We start from the raw sequence: 17,868 nt of genomic DNA on the forward strand, positions 1-17,868 counted from the left end.
CTTATAGCCTTCCTTTTTGTTGATATTTCATATCCCTTTCACATTGAAAAAAAAAAAACTTGGGATGGTTGACAAACGAGCTTGGAATTTTATTTTATTATTTTTTAAAGTTCAAATATTAGGCATGGCAACTATTGAGACCGGTTGTGATGACTCTTAGATTTCCAAAAATATATGTGGTCTTTTTAAGTTTTTTGGGGGCTTTTCAATTTTTTCAGCAAAAAGTTGTCATATGGTGTGAATTGAACATTTCTGTAGATAAAATGTGAATAGAAAACTAACTAACTGACCATAATTATTTTTCATTGCTTTCTTTAGACACAGCATTTCACTTTGCAAATTCACTTTTTTTTTTTTTAAATCATCACACACATTCAAACTTCTGTCCTCAATCTTTCAATATATGTCAAAATAATTCTGACAAACACTGCTGTAAATCTACCAAAATAGTTTTGAGTCTTCCTGATGCTATTTTCCATGTGGTCCAATAAGATTTTTAATGATTTTCTAACAAAGCCTTTTTTTCCTCACAATTTTAGGTCACACTGAAAGATATTGTGTCAGCATTTGATAAACACATTTTATCAGTGCAAAAACGTATATCATTTGCATTTATCATTGAGCAGGTATACATGGATTCCCAGGGTAGAGATAGAGCCATTTTCAGTTATAAACTCTGGACATTCTCCCATTTATCAGGTCCGGACTAATGATGTGTTCCAGACAACTCGTAACTTCAGTTTTTCCGACCTCCGACTAGAAAAATTGCTCTGGAACACCACAGTCGGCGTTCCTACTTGTGTACTTGGGGCAGATTCATCTACCCCAACTTCACGAGAATCAGATTTCTGATGTCACACAATGATGGTCACACCCATGGAGAGGCACGTCGTTAATGGTAAACTATCAACTGAAAAGTAACATTATATATATTTGCCTGCATTCAACTGAAAAACAACCAGTATCATACAGTAAAACATGTTCTGCATGAAAATGTTTATAAGAAATGTTGCCGAATTGATAAGGTAGCTGGTCTCTGAAAGTCGTCTTTTCTTTACAATACTAATTCTGGAAAACGTTAAAAATGCAAATAAAATAGTTAAACTGGCTAAAGACTTGCCAAAGAAACACCAGATCGTCACGGTCTGCCATGTTTAATATTTACATTTGGTGTTGTGCACCTGGAAATTTCTACTGGGAAGTTGTCCAGTTGTCCAGTTGTCTGGAACGCAGCATTATTCCAGACTTTCCCCTTCACACATGCAGTACATAGCCGGAAATTGTCATATGCAGACGTTATCTACTGGAAATACTCTGCTATAGTTGGTTTAGGTGAAGGGTGTCACCTGGGTAAAACCTACAGGAAGAGGGGAAGATTACTTCCCTTATGTTAAATGTTTTCTGCGCTGATATCACTTCAACATGTATAAGAACTTATCCGTAGTACAAAGACAAGAAAACAATACAGGCAATTGAGGAGAGCAGTAAAGAGTATGATGCAGCGAAACTCAGCGCAAGGGGAACTTCATCAACACATCCACCCACTCGCGGTGAATGCTCTTTACCTGCTGAGTTCACATCTGCTCACTTTAGCCACTTTCACACATGTGAGAACACAAATGTGCGAATTCATTGACCCAGACATTAAACAGTCTTTAACTGCCGGCAACCTTGTACAAAGTCTGTTTACTATCCAAGTGAGCTAACATTAAAGTGTTCGCAAGTTGTAGTGATATTAACTCCAAAACAGTCCCTGTTACAGAAGAGTTTTCCTCTACATCTAGTTGGGTCTAAATGAGGGGAGGTGCCTGGGTAGAGCGTTCAGGAGGAGGAGGAGCTTACATCGCAATTACCCAAACACATTTACCTGCTGCGTTCACACATCAGCTCACTCGGACATTTAGCAGACTTTGCGCCAGGGGGATGGCATGTTATCTTCCTTTTAATTTTAATTTGGATTATTGCGTTCTCACATGCAGCCCCTCTGTAATGTCCGGATACTTTCAGGAGTGTTGTGCATGTGTGGAATGGGCTTGTAAAGGGGCTTAGGTATACATCTCATAGATAGACAAGACAAATGTTGGACAAAACATAAATTAAACATCATTTTTAGTTAAAGCATACAAGAATAAACTGTTATCATTAAACATATCATTTGACGTGACAAAAAGATCATATGACGTGATGAGCAAAACCACACCATTATGATTTAGTGTCACTCCATATGAGGTTTCATGCACTTTCAAGCACCACATGGGGCCTTGTGCAGCATACCTACTGCAACATGATAACATAGTTTACATGTTTTAAAAACAAATAGGTCATTAATCTTTTGCATTTTTATGTAAAACGTATCACACCAAAAGACACAGAGAGAGAGAACTGAAGTGGGAATACCAGAAAGATTGGATTTAGGTGGAAAATTACAAGATACAGCAAGCTTTCCTAGGCCTCTGTGTTCTTCTGTGATGTTTTCTGTACTTCCTGGTTAATAAAATACATTAGACTTGTTGCTTCACTTTTTCTTAGTTTGTTTTAAGTTTGAACTTTGGGGAATGTGCTTGGCACAGTCACACTGTATAAGCTTTTCCATGATTATTTATCTATTTATTTAACCTTTATTTAACCAGGTAGTCCCATTGAGATTAAGAATCTCCTTGATGAGGGGTTAATATTTGTGAACAAGTGAAAAATGGATAGCATAAAAATGTTAAGTATGTTCACGTACAGAACAATTTAAAAACAAACGAGGTAAGTTTTGATTTATTTATGTTTAACGCCTGGAGCCACAAAAAGGCCATATTACGTTACCCACCGAAAGATTATTAAAGCCTACAGACAGAAATAAAGTTTCAAAACACATAAGTAAGCAAATAGAAACTCTTTAGATAGAAATAATGAATACTCTAAACACATTTAGGAATACTCTGGCTTGAAGAGGGGCCACTCCCAGAACTACTGTCGGTAACAGAATCATTGCATTTTGCTAGAGACAGTCCTCTATTGCTGCTAGATCTATCAGCTTCCTTTGACACAGTGAACCACCAAATCCTCTTCTCCACTCTCTCTGAGCTTGGATCTGCCCTCCACTGGTTCGTGTCCTACCTTTTTATGGAGATCTATCTTGGAAGGGAGAAATGTCCAAATCGGCTTATCCACAGGGGTGTTTCAATGGTCAGTGCTCGGTCCACTTCTCTTCTAAGTATACACCACCTCACTTGGTGCAATCATTCGCTCCACTGGTTTCACATACCATTGATATGCAGTGTATACCCAACTCTTCATGTCATTGAAAGAATGCCACCTACAGCTCTACCTATCTAAGACTGAGCTCCTTGTCATCCCAGCCAGTCCCTCTATGCAACCACAGATCAATATCCAGCTTGTACAAACTGAACTCATACCCACAAAGTCTACCCGGAAACTGGTTGTCAAAATTGACAACCAGCAAACCTTGAAGGTTCAGGTGGCCTCGATTGCTCGGTCATGTCGATTTGCCCTGTACAACATCAGGAAGATCAGACCCTACCTATCAGAGCATGCAACACAACTGCTGGTTCAGGCTCTCATAATATCACACATTGACTACTGCAAATCCCTGCTGGCAGGCCTTCTTGCATGCACATTCAAACCTCTGCAGATGATCCAGAACACAGCAGCGCGACTGGTCTTCAATCAACCTAAAACAGCACGTCACTCCACTGTTCATATCCCTCCACTGGCTCCCAGTCGCTGCTCGCATCTAATTCAAAACCCTGTTGCTCGCCTACAAAACAGCAACAAAAACGGCTCCTGCCTACCTGAACACCCTCATCCAGGTGTACACTTCGTCCCGCCCACTACGCTCTGCCAATGAAAGGCACCTGGCACTCCCATCACAACAGGGCCCTAAGTCGCGAACTAGACTCTTCTCCTCTGTAGTCCCCAGGTGGTGGAATGAGTTACCAATCTCCATTCGGTCCGCAGAGTCCCTTTTCGACCTTTAAGAAGAAGCTAAAGACCCAGCTCTTTATGAACAACTCTGCACTTAATGATATTGATGCTGTTGATGAGGATGATTTAGATGATGATGATATTGAGGATGTTATTGATGTCGATTAGATGGTGACAATGATAATGACATTGTTGCTGTTGTTGTTGTTGTTAATGATGATGATAAGAAAATTAGGAAAAAAATGTTATACAACCTGCGTGCCTACTCAAGTTGTTCCATGCTGTCTATATCCTTGCTTGTGCTGTATTAACTCTCAGATGTACATTGCTTTGGACAGATTGTAACATTGTGTTGTAACACTAAGAATACCAGGAAATAAGTGCAGAGCTGTTAGCTTATCGTGATGGCTGTGGCTAGAGAGCAGGTCTCCTGGCTCCTGTGGTCCTCATGTCAAAGTGTCACCGTGTGTGAATGTGATTAAATTATTTCCTGATGGGCAGCTTGGCACTTTGCATAGCAGCCTCAGCCATCAGTGTACGAATGTGATGAGTGAACGTGACATGTAAAGCACTTTGAGTATTTGGAAGACTAGAGAAGTGTTAAATTAGTACAGTCCGTTAACATTATTCACATCAGGCGACCTTAATGTCTTCGATAATATTCATTTCCCTGTTTGTTTGTTTATGTTTGTCTGTTTCAATTAGGCATGCAGGAAATCTCTCACCATCAATGAAGGTGACAGGACCTTGCCATCTGGTTTTCTGTCCCTCCTGACACGCCTGGTCACCAGGGATCACAGTTTGTTTCTGCAGTCTGGCTCAGAGAGTGTCATCCAACTCTATGTACCCTGTCAACCAGGAATCTGAGCTTGCTTATAAAATCTGGTTACATATTCTCCACTTCTTTCTCTATATCTTTGTTTTCTCTTTCAGGAAGGTTGGTCCAACATGGATTCCATCTTCTGCTGTAACTTTCAATTTCTTTGATTTTCCTTCTTTAATACACTTATCCAAGCGCAGTATTAGAATTATCTTAGCAAGCTGAATATTCTTTTTCGTTTGCACACATCTATGGCATTTTTAAGCCATGAAAGTTCTTATCATGGCAGTAAGTCTTCATTTGATGTTGCTTCCTTCAAAATCAAGTAATAACAACAAGCTTTTCAAGAGCTTGCCTCTAATGTTGCAGAGCTTAGCAATGTCATCCATTGAGCCTATGTCAGTGTGATGAGATCACCTTTGGCATGTCCTGTGGGGAAAGCACAAAAACAAAAATACAGGTATAAGAGTCTCACATCTGTGGAGGAAATATCTGGTATTAGTTTCTAACCCTCCAATATTAAAACTCCCACTCTGACTTTTACATTTTTAAAAAGCTACATTCAAGAAGTCAGTCAGACAAGCTGTGGGCCAATAATATCTCTTGATTTACACCCTGCAGGCTCATATCAGCAGCAGCTCTAAATGCTATAATAAATGCATGATCATGAATAGGGCTTCTTCATTAAGAAGCAATATGTAGATTCCCCCTCCCTCCACACTGTACCATGTAATATTCATGTAATGTAAAAGCCTTTAACCTCTTTATTTTTATAATTTACTTTGGAATATTTAAGCATTTCATAAAAAAAGGCTCATCACGTTTTACTCTAAATAAAACTTAACGAATTATGTATTCTGTGCTGCTTGTACAGACCTTCCTGCTTCACCTGAAATTAAAAACATTTTAAAAAGCTGTCACAAAGAAGATTTTTTTATGTATCTGATCGATATTTTCAACATTGCGCTGATTGAGTTGCATAAAATTGTCGTCTTTGTCTTTGCGTGTTATGAAGCTTCCATTTTCAGGCAGTCATCTTCCTGCCACTTTTAATAACAGTGAAAATGCTTGGAGAGCCTTTTTGGGGAGATGTGGAGTCAGCGGAGTCACAGTGGAGGAGTGGTTTGAGACTGGTGATGTAGGAAGTAAGGATGTCACTCTTGGTTGTGCTGCCAACTCAGCTGATACTTTCTTCTCCACACTACAGTGGATAGGACACACACTCACACACATACACGTGATTCCTCCATCCTCTCACATTCATACGCACCAAAAACCCGTCTCTCTGGGTGTGAAATGACTTCTATCCTGGTCGACTTCACATTGTTCAGTAATTGCATACTTCAGTCTCCTTTTCTTTCCTTTAACACTTCTGCTTGCCATTCTCCATTGGTCTCCTCTTTTATCTTTCTTAAATAGCTAATCAACATAAAACGCAAAATGTTTCATGTGCCTTCTGTCAGTGTACCATCACTATAGCAACCAAAGAGGCCTGTCAAATCAGGCACCAGATGTAAATTGGTTTCACCTCTACTTTGAACCAAGTGGTGAGAAACAGATTATTCTGGAAACTCTTATGAACATGCTAGGGAACCTATTTGGAAGTTTTAAACAAACAAATACAGACGCTCTGTAATCAAACAACTTCCTGATGACGTGACCGCTCACAAGCTGATATGAGGAAACGTTTGCCATCTTTACAGTCCACTTCATATGAGTCAAAGGTATGTGTAAGAAATGTTTTTAAAAAGATACCACTTGTATTGGAGTCTTTTAGAGAGACAATGCCAGATCTTATTTTTCCTTGCTCTGTACCCTTGTAATTTGTGATCAAATTTAAATGATGCTCTCAGAACAGTATGCAGACTGGCATACTCGCCCATACCCTGACCTGTATTTATGGTGTTTTTCTGATACAAAAACAGTATCAGAACAACTCCAGCATTAAGCTTAAAACATGCTAACATTACTATCAGCTGAAAGAGAAGTAGTCATAAAGCAAAGCTTTGTAAACATTGAGATTTGTGTAGAGCTGAAAATTCACAGGATCACCAGGCACTACAGTTCATCCTGAGAGGAATAGGAATGTCTGCAACAAATTTGTATTTATTAAGTGTTTGTTAAGATACTGAAGTATTGTTAATAGTGGAGGACATCACCATATATAGTTTATGGTATATAAAACACTGTAAACCTTTAGCCTTTAACCTTTACTGTAGTTTACATTGAAAGAACATTAGTCGTTTAAGTGACATGGAATCCATGTTCAAACACTCAATTCTGCTTTGGCTTGATATATTGTTGTCAGAGTTACTCTATCATTTTGAAGTTCATTTTCTCATGCTCACCATGGTCATTTTATCTAAGTCTCCACATAACAACAGCCAATTAGGCTGCAGCTCTCGTCACAAGCAGCTACACAGACAGATGCTAGAGAACTAATTACAGGCACTTGCAGTTTCATATGGGTGACGGACTGCTGGCATGGGGATTGGCTGTTAGAGTAAGTGTGAATGTGTCTGTACGTGTGATAGATAGATAGATAGATAGATAGATAGATAGATAGATAGATAGACAGAGTAAGAAAGCGTTTACGTGGGAATGCACATGCATAATTCTGTGCTGCAGAGGAGCAGAGAAATCTTGCAGAGAGATGCATTTAGATTGTGGGTGTTGGATATGAAATATTTATCCGATTTTGTCTCTTAAGATTTCTAAAAGTTAAGTATCAATTCACGGCCCTTGGGAAAAGGATCTATCCTGTTTTTGCAGACCACATGAAGCTACTTAAAGTTGTCAGGAACAGATAAAGAAAAGACAGAAATGGAATATTGACATGATGGGATGGGTTGGGAGATGGAGGGTTTTGTCAGAGTGAGGGTTAAGGGATGGGGGGCGGGGTAAGGAGAGGAAGGTGAGGGTGGGTAAAGGGAAGGGAGGGGGGAGGTAGGGATGATTTTTAGCTGAAGCCCCCTGTTCTTCTTTGTCTTCCACTCTTCCTCTTTGATTTCTTTTTTTTGTCATTCATTTCATTCTCTACACTTCTCCTTGTCTACGCATCCTCCTGTTCATTTTCTTTGATAGGTATCTTTTTGTTCACTTCATTGTCTGTCTTTTGTTTTTCCTTAATTTCCATCTTTTCTGTGCTCTCTTTCTTAAGATTTTCTCTCCCCTCTTTTTTCAACTTTGCCTTCTTTTCCATCTATTCTTTCTCTCTCTTTCTTTTTCTTTCACCATTCTGTATTTCCTCTTCCTTTTATTTCCATTGCGTCCTGCTTGTTTCAAACTCTTTCTACAGCTGCTTCCGCTCTTTTATGTTTGTGGTGAGCTTCTAGAGACAGAGAGAGAGAGACAAACCTTATATTTAGCTGCACATGCTAATTTAGAAGCCATCTGAAAAAGGCTAAATTCTTGACTCAAGCTCTGCGCTGAGCAGAGTACCTGCAGCTGGATTGTCTTGAGGTTTGCCTCCAGAGCATCACATCTGCACTTCCACTACTCCTCACTCCTCTTCAGTTCCTTCTCTTTTTGGGCCAGCATGTCCAGGGTGTCCACATGGTCCCTGGTTCAGGCCTGCCTCTTTTCAACCTCCCTTTTGAGGAGGTCATTTTTTTCTTTGACCTTTTTGTTGGAGCTAGCTCACCTCTATCTAACTGCATAATCAGTGTGTTGCTCAGGCTGCTGCAGCACTACAGCCAGTCTGTTTGGGGTATAAAAGGCACCAAATGGCATCGGCCCTAAAGCCTAAAAAACAGCAACATACATTCTCAGCTAACAGTCGTCTCATATTCACATTAGATACACAGAAACACAGCCTGTGTACTTTTTCAAACAGATGAAGCTTCTGTAGTCTATGGAAAGCACTCCCTGGAGGACTCCTCCAGAGAGCAACAACTTAAATTTATACATAATCTAACAAAACCAGTTTATAACAAAATCACCACAAACAATTTACAGCATCTGTTTTTCTTTTTCAGTTGCATTTGTTTGCGGTTAAGTTTGGCTTACAATAAATTATTCAAGTTATAAAACACTCACTTATGAACACTGTTTAAAAATGAATCCTCTTTTCACAAAGCTTTAGTCAAAATATGAAGCAAGAAAAACTAGGCTGGCCTTGAAAGGCGCAGCGCTGAAAAACATTGCTCATCAGAAGGATTTTTCAGGGTCCCATGACAAAGTCTTACAAAGTTTCTGTGGCTGCATCTTGTGTCCACAGCGGCACAAAGAAGACTTAGGTGTTGCTGTGAAGAGTAATGATCTTTTTACAGCAGGGGGAGTTAACTGTAGAGTTCAAATTCACCCCAAGGATAGGAGGGTTAAATACAATATCAGAAATATCAAAAAAATACTGTGATAGTGATAATCTTGAAGACTTTTATTTAAATAAATGTCTGTTAAGTCGCTATCTAACGCCGAATGAGATAACACAATGGTGATTGAGCCTATGGCCCACTGATGACAGCCTTTACAGTGTATACTATTATTATGGACTGGGTGTCTGTGGCGACAATCACAAGCGGCGCCCAGTTAGTGACACGTTTTCCATCAGCCAGCAGTGGTTGGTCTGCCAGAGAGGGTAGGCGGAGTTAAGCGGCTGCTTTTCTGGTCTCTGCAAGCATTGTGAGTAAACAGTAATCTACTATGGCTGAATAAAGAAAGAATAAAAGAATGGATGACTACAGATGCAACTTAAAAAATAAGTGAAAATCCAAAGAACAATAAACAAATTCAACGCTCAGATGAAGGCAAACTGTCTAAAAAGGAAAGCGACGGTCAGTGAGTAAAGGCAAGAGTTACAACCGTGACTAAGGGAGCCAACTGTGGACGTCTGGATAAATTGGGACATATGCGCACGCAATTCCTTTTTATCGCCCCTAGGTGCTGCCACATAGAACAAAACTAGAGATTATGTCTTAAAGTAAATATCAGATATTTTCAGACTTTTTCTTGAGTAATATTAGAATAGCTGACTTTCACTTCTACCAAAATAATTTTCTGTACTTTTGCTCAAGTATAGCTTTCAGGTACTTCATCCACCACTGAATAGATGCACTCCAAGCACATTTAAGGCCTTAAAAGTGTCTCTGTTTGCATCCTGTAATGTAGCTGGACTAGTAGCTAGAAGTACCACCAGAGGCTGTGCGGGGTATGTGTTTGTGTCTGTTACAGAGCCAGTGGCCTACATATTTGCAATCCAGACCCTGAATTACCCATCTGCTTTGATGTAGTACGCACAAACTGCGTTTTAAAACCAAATTTTACTCTATGATCATCATAACATGATCATAACACAACCACTGCAAATTTGCAGACACTACAATTTTGATCTAAATATAACTTATATATATGGTTTTTAATACAAATATATCCCAGTTTTACTATCCTTTACTTGTTAAACCATATATTTAACATTCGATTAAGCTTTCTACTGAAATGAATTTTATAGTAGTTGTATATGTGTTATGCACCACTTTGTTTAGCTTGAAACAGCTAAATTGTGGTAAAACATGTGGGAAGTACAATGTTGCCCTCAAGTTCACCTTGCTTTGTTCCTGGTAGTGATACTTCCTGACAACTATACATACTATACATAATCTCTGAGAGTTTCAGAGAGACTACAGGTTTGGTTTCCTCTACCCTACTGTATCCAACTATCAACATAATAAAGTTTACCTCAAACGTACATTTTATTTATTTTAAGTTAGCATTTATTTGTTGCAATCCGAGCATTATGGGAGCTCTCAGTTTGATCTTCACACATTCAGATTTACTGCCAGCAAACTACACTTCTGTATTACTACCATCTATAGCTGTTGTGATGTCAGTTCCATTAATGCTGAAGATGTTGATCTCGTTTTAAATGTGAACTGATTCTCGTTAAATACTTTTTTCACAAAACTGTTGAATTTTAGAACAAATAACAGTGAAAGTAAGTAAACAGGACTATAATTACTTCACTCTTGTTGATCCTCATTTCCATGCACCATGGTGACTTTAGCTGTTCATATTTCATTTGAAAAAATGTTTATTTGAAATGATAAATTAGAAATGCTGGTAAGAGGTTCATTAATTCAGTCAATATTATTTTTTCTTCCAGAAGACAATGCTTGATATGTATCATCTCATTTACAAGAGGGTTCCAAAACAATACAAAAAACAAAGGGAAAAAAATATACAAACATACAAAAACTGTTAGAAAATCATAGATACTGAGAACTGAGAAACAGTCAGTGGAACACAACCAAAAGCACACGCAATTAGAATTAGAAGAGAGAAGGATTTAAAAAAGAAGACAAATACAGACACGAACATATTAAAGAAATGATTCTAATCAGAAGCCCACAAACATAAAAGCTCAAACGACAGGGACTATAAAGAGGTGATGAGAACATCATGGTGAGTGATCTGATGTTTAAGAGATAAAAAAGTATTTCAAGCATTAAAGATAAAGTTCAAATTAATGCATTTGAAGATGAATAGATACCAATGATGTTGTCAGCTTTTATCAAAAGGGAGCCCTCTGCGTAGAAGCATTGAACAATGGTGCTTTAAAAGATAACACCTCAATATAAATCTGCAGAGCCTATTATGTATATGGAAGAGGAAGAAGACTTATGTTTGAAGGATTTAGATAAAAACAAAAAATGTCAGCAGAGTCCATTATTGGTGAAATACATTTTTAAAACGAGCCTCTTTCAATCTAGAGCAACAATACAAAACACCAATACCAAAGCTGAGCTCCTTTAAAATGTGCTTAATGTGTGGTTTCAACGTAAGGTCAGAGTCAATCCATGAACTCAAAAATCTTTTTGTAACATTTTAATTCCTCCTTTTAAAAGGGGTGTACTGTCATTGCCTGCACAGTTGGATTTTAGAGTTTTTGATTTTGGTTTGTTTCAAGGGCATCAGGACAAACGCTGCATAATGCTGCATGAAATCATTATTGTTGCTGCTAATGCTAATAGTACACCTGTTGACTTCAACTGTTACAATTACAATTACTACAGCCTTTATCATTACTCTGCTTCTCGCGCTAATTTATTTTTTGCTAATTTTCACTAGTGTACCACTATTATTGGCATTGTAACCATAAGTATGTATTACCTGTTGTTGTTGTTGTAACAAGGACATTGTTGTTGCTCTCTTTGCCTGTCTCTATCCTGCATCTCCTTCTATCCCATTTTCGGCCCATCCAGTTGAAGCAGATGGCTGTTCAACATGAGTCTGGTTCTGCTCGAGGTTTCTGCCTGTTAAAAGGACGTTTTTCCTTGCCAATGTGCTGAATATTGCTAAGTGCTACTCATGGTGATTCATGTTGGGCCTCTCTTTAAATAACATGACAAAGAGTCGGTCTAGACCTGCTCCTTTTGTAAAGTGTCTCGAGAAAACTCTGGTTATGATTTGGGGCTATACAAATAAAATTTGATTGATTGATTAATTGATTGATTGAGAAAAGATTAGGAAATCATCTTGTTTGAATCAAGATGGTTGCACCCATTAAAAGCCCTTGAGCAATACTCTCTCATTAACATCACTGTGCGACCACCATATTACGCTTATAACATGATAGCTTAAAGGAGGACAAAGTTTGGGATCTTTCAGACCAGGCTTCAGCAACTCTAACCCCTCGATCCCACAGGATCTGTCTCCGGTGCGTTCTGTCTGCGCTGCGTTTCTGGTCCGTCAACGGCGTTAGCCCTCGCCAACAGGAAGCGTGTCTGGTCTGCAGCGCAGCGGAGCGCTGGCCCAAGAAGCTGGATTCGCGAGATCACAAGATCGCGCGAGAATTGAGAAATTGCGCGATAACATCAATGTTAGCAGAGCAACACATAAACTACAGTTCAGTTTGCACATCCGAGGTTGATTATCTGCTCATTTGGAAATAATTTCGTGATTTTTGTGCTTCTAACATGGAGGAGTACACCACTCAATTAAAAGTGTTATTTTTTCGAGATTTCAGTGTGTTGATCTTAAAATAAACAGAGAAAAACGGGAGTCTGTACCGGTCTGAACATGGTGTTTTATTTTGAAATGACCGAATGCTGTATGCTGCTTTCGTGTGTGACTTCCTGTTTAGAACGATCTGGTCTGTTCAGCCTGACGCGTGTTTGAAGCGGCCACCGTCAAAAATAGACCCGGCGTGTATCTTTAGCGGAGCAGAGCGGAGACACGCTTCTGGGACGTGCAGGAGACGGACCGCGGCACTTGCTGTGGAATCACTATCTTTGACTTGAATGGGCGCGATCGACTCTGGAGGTTGCGGCACACACGGAGCGCGCCGGAGACGGATCCTGTGGAATTGAAGGGTAACAAGAGAACGCTGACCTGGCTCACAAAGTTGACGACTTCCTTAGTCTGAAAATTTGTTTCTGAATTTCTTGTTTGACTGTGGATTATTTAAGTTGTACAGAAATCGCTCTTGGTCATATTAACTTTTTGTGTTGTTACAGTCTATGGCTGTAAACGACATTAAAGTAGTAAAACCACATGGATGTTAAGGTCTCTGCTTTCTTTTTTCCTCTCTCATTTCTCCTCTTTCTTTGAGTACAGTTTGGCAATCTATGAGTAAGTAAGGTTGGGGACAGGGCTAAGAAAAAGAAAAACATTACTAGCAAAAATGAACAAATCATGATAAACTCAACATTAACAGTGTTGTAATCAAAATGGTGTATGAAAACAATTTCCTGGGTGTGATGATTGATCAAAAACTTTGTTGGAAGCCACATGTAGACAATGTTAAAATTAAAATGTCAAAATCCATTGAAATATTATATGAGAAAATTTTAAATCAGAAGTCATTATGTATACACCATATTGTTCGCTTATAGCTCCGTATATGACATACTGTGTGGAGGTATGGCGTAACAAAACCAACACTATTTCCAGATATGCATAAGAATTGTAAAACTATGAAACTTCTTTAAACCAACCAATGCCCTAAAATTCAATCATCTAGTTAAACTAAAAACTGCACAGAAAATGTACAGACCACAAAGTAACTTCCAAACTGTATTAGAGGTTTGAAATCAGAGACGGGCGGCATGAACTAAGGGGAACAGGTATTCTCAAAAAAACAAAGGTAAGGACTAATTAAAAAGCAGAAATCTGTACTGGGGTAAACCTGTGGAATAGCTTTAATAAAGAATTAAAATATGAAAATTTAAGAAATAAAGTGATAAACAAAAACAAAATAATTTCTGACAGTTGTTTTTTTTAAAGATTAAAACTAACGCTTGTGTCTTGTTTTTTCTTCTTACTTGTTTAGTATGAAATGCTTTAAAACGTCTTTCTTCTTTTCTTTTTTTTTTGTCTAAAATTTGTAATGTTCACATAACTTGAGGAACTTGAAGAAATGAGTATGTTCTGTTTTGCTTTTGCCTCAGAGATATTGAGAACATAAGAGACGTGAGTCCAGGGCGAGGTGGTTGAACTTCCTGGTTGACCTTTTCTACACGAGTGGCAAACCCTTACTTATTACTATTTTACTGCCAAAAAACATCTCATTTAGTAAGAAGTTATTATTATTAAAATGCATTAATTTGCCTAGCCTTTTCCCGAACTCACTTCCCCTTTAATGAGCCAAGTGTGACTTGGATCAGCGATGATGATAGCAAAGGCTAGAGAGCAGAACAAGGAGGAGCCTATCAAACATGCTGTAGCTTTGGTAGCTAACTTCAGTCATTTCATCCTGCCTGGCTGAATGCAGTGGAGTGTTATTGCCCGTGACAGGAGTGGGTATGAGATGGAAATCACTTAAAAGGCAAGAATCTTTTGAGGCGGGTGCCGGGTGGAAAAGATCTAATATGTCTCTTTCCCTGTCACTTTACAGCTAAACCCTTTTTGTTTTTCAACGCTCACCTCCCCCTCACACTCCTTGAAAAAGGGGGAAGCGCTTCAGTAACATCACCCATCCAACATCCTCATCATCATCTTCATCATCATTATCCTCATTGTCATCCTCTTTTTGGTTACATTCGCAGCAGTTTCAAATTTAATTGGCAACTTGAAGCAGCATCAGAAGTTATCTGCTTCTCCCTAGCGAGGCAACCTCCACCTCTTTGTCTCCACTCTCCTTGTACTTTCCTGAGTCGTGTCATTGCGGCTTGATGCAAGTAATTTGCCCGGGAAGATTCCTCAACAAATGAGCAGTGCAGAACAAGTGGTTCCCCTAGAAAGCTGTGTTCTTCCTCTGTGATTCAGAGAGAAAGGTGTCACTGTGTGTGAGCAGAACTGCTGCTCTGGATTATAAGCCTAGGTTGAGAACTATGAGGACATGATGAAACATGGTATGCTTTTTGTTCTATCTAGCTGATAAAGGAGGGGAATTGGTCGGGAAAGTGCCTGAGTAGCACTTCTTGTACAGATAAGAATCTTTTCTGAGGCCTAGTTAGAGAGTGTGCACATTTGCATTGATATTTAAATGTTTGACTAACTTCTGCTCTGCCTGACAATGTCTGAAAAAAGAAGTATCCATCCATACATTATCTATACTGCTTAGCCTGTTGAGGATTGCAGCCTATCCCAGCTGTCTTTGGGCGAGAGGCGGGTTACACCCTGGACTGATCGCCAGTCAGTCACAGGGCTGACACATAGAGACAGACGACCTTTCATGCTCACATTCACACCTACAGGCAGAGTCACTTATTAACCTAACGAGCATGTCTTTGGACTGTGGGAGGAAGCAAGAGTACCCGGAGAACTTGCACACAGAAAGATGAGCCAGGAGCCTTCTAGCTGTAGGGCGACAGCACTTACCCCTGCACCAGCGTGTAGTTCTCAGGAAGTATACTTGTATACTAAAATGTTCTAAATCGCCAACAAAAAGGAATTAAACACACTGCACACTGTACACAGATAGGTTCACAGTGAGCAAGCTTGTTGAAAAGATATATGCTGACAGGCTTTCATAAGTCTTTGTCTTCACTAATTTCACACTTGTGGTGGGAAGTTCTCCGTAGCTGATAATTAAGTTGCTCCAGCAGACTTCTGTGTAACTTCTTCATACACGAAGGCTCCAAATTTGGCACCCACACACAAGGTGACGCATACATGCAGGGAGAGACACACAAGCAAACCTCTAAGCATGCAGACATACTGTGGTGAAGACACAAACATTTGCCTCAGGAGCTCCCTGGATCGCTGTCAAAAGATTCATACAACTTGTCATTCCTCCGTCTCTCATTTAAGTTCCGAACAGATGTCATAAAAAAATTTTCACATATGTTCCATTACACAGCCAACCCTTACCTCCTCCCACTCAAACATGCCTCTCATCCAAGTGTCAGTGTAATACATGTGAGAAATAACTTGTAGGGAATTTTTACCTTAGCTAGACTTTAAAGGAAAGTACAATCATACACACAATTTAATTCCCATACTCTTGCACCAAATAAAGGGCCCTATTTAGATGGCGGGAGGCATGCCTAACGGACATGGCGCTTAGTGATTTAGTGATTGTGCAAACCGAGGCGCAGGGCGCAAAGAAGTTGGCTTAAGTTCCTGGATTATTCGTAGGTGCGTTTTCGGCTTAACATGAATCAAGCCAGAGTGTCAGCTGTCATTCCTTTTAAGGGCGCTTTCACATTAGGTATGATTGCTTCGTACCGTACCCGAGTATGGTTGCCCCGCCTCTCCTCTCCTCCGCCAGTCAGCTTTCACATTAATAATTTTGTTTGGTGTCAGCCTTGGCCGTGCAGTTAAGAGGATGAGATTGGCGGTGCTGCGCGCAAATGCAGATTTTGGAGGCGTCATTATAAAAAGCAGTCCACTTTTATGGTTTGGTACAGTAGCTTTCACACCCGATGTGTACCGTACCCAAATACACATGAACTGTACTCAAGGCCTGGGCACGGATCAATGAACCATGCTTGAGTAAGGTACACAGTGTTCACACTAATCAAACGAACTGGACTTCGGGGTCAAGTGTAGTCGGATCCGGGCCCGGGTCCTTAATGTGAAAGCCCCCTAAGAGCCCAGTGCGCTTGCAGGCAGGCGTACGGCAGATTTCAGTCATTCTTCTTATATAAATCGGCTCCCAACTGGTATACTCAACTTAATTCTTTCCACTGTCCTGAACATGCAAAAAAAAAACACGTCACTGTACGATATGTGTCGAAGCATGGATTGATACATATATATATGATACATACACGATATATTGTTACAGCCACTGAAGCGATCCCACTGCCCAGCAGAAACGAAATGAAAGGAGGTGTACACGCTGTGTACATTTACGTATGAGGCACAGCATTAATTATTTACATCTCCAGACAGACAGGATCTTAAGTTTATTAAAGTTCTATGTGCTGACCATCAAAGGAAGGTAAGTAAATGTTTTTTTACCTATTGTTGCTGCTGGATCACATGGCTGTGTTGTCTCCTGTGTGCTTAATTGGGTAATTGACACAAGACAGTGTTTTAATATCTGTGGGCATGATTTTTAGAGCCACGGGTAGTTATGTCTGAGGATTGTAATAAATTTACCTCTTAGTTGCGTATGTGTGTGAGTGTCTGTCTGTTTCTACGTGTATTAGCAAGAGCGTGCCTCGGAATGAGCATGCAGTATGGAGAGCGTTGTGTCAGTCTCGGTGTAGTTTTTGGCCATGGGTGGCTCGAGCAGGAATCTCCCTGAGGTTAAGCAGGTGTGTGTGGAGGCAGCGGTGTGCTTGTCCACGTCTTCCTGCACTTCTCAGCAGATCAGTAAAAAAGCGAAAGCAGCATCATGATTGAAGGAGACGAGGGAAACCGAAGCTTGCAGTCTGTCCCTTAAACACCGTTTTTTTACTGTACGCTGCTTTTTCCTTATGAGTAGAAGCGCTGCTTTTCATCCCGTGTGAGCAGAGACTCGTGTTGTGAACTCTCCGATGTATGTCCACAATGCGCCCTCTAAATAGCAGAGACAGACTGCGTCTATGGCGCAGTCGCTTTCTGCGTCCTCAAGATAGCAACGCGCCATCCGTTTGCCTGACCACATCTCATTTCAAAACCATGGGCGCTAACGGTGGCACAAAGTCACATGCTATTTACACAACGTGGGCACTGGGCGTGAAAATGATGACTGCGCCAGTTGGAAGATAGCAATAGCACTTGAGCTGCATGCTTTGGTGCTTTGT

At 39.9% G+C, this 17,868-nt stretch overlaps 1 pseudogene; it reads left to right on the plus strand.

The window, feature by feature from the left end:
* Positions 1 to 3,283: 3,283 nt before the first annotated feature.
* On the plus strand, positions 3,284 to 4,101 carry LOC138604797 (uncharacterized; annotated as a pseudogene).
* Positions 4,102 to 17,868: the final 13,767 nt, after the last annotated feature.

This window comes from Semicossyphus pulcher, unplaced genomic scaffold (assembly GCF_022749685.1).
Source record: "Semicossyphus pulcher isolate SPU_LCO1_2020_fin unplaced genomic scaffold, fSemPul1.0.p SCAF_27, whole genome shotgun sequence".
In the NCBI taxonomy this organism is placed as follows: Eukaryota; Metazoa; Chordata; class Actinopteri; order Labriformes; family Labridae; genus Semicossyphus; species Semicossyphus pulcher.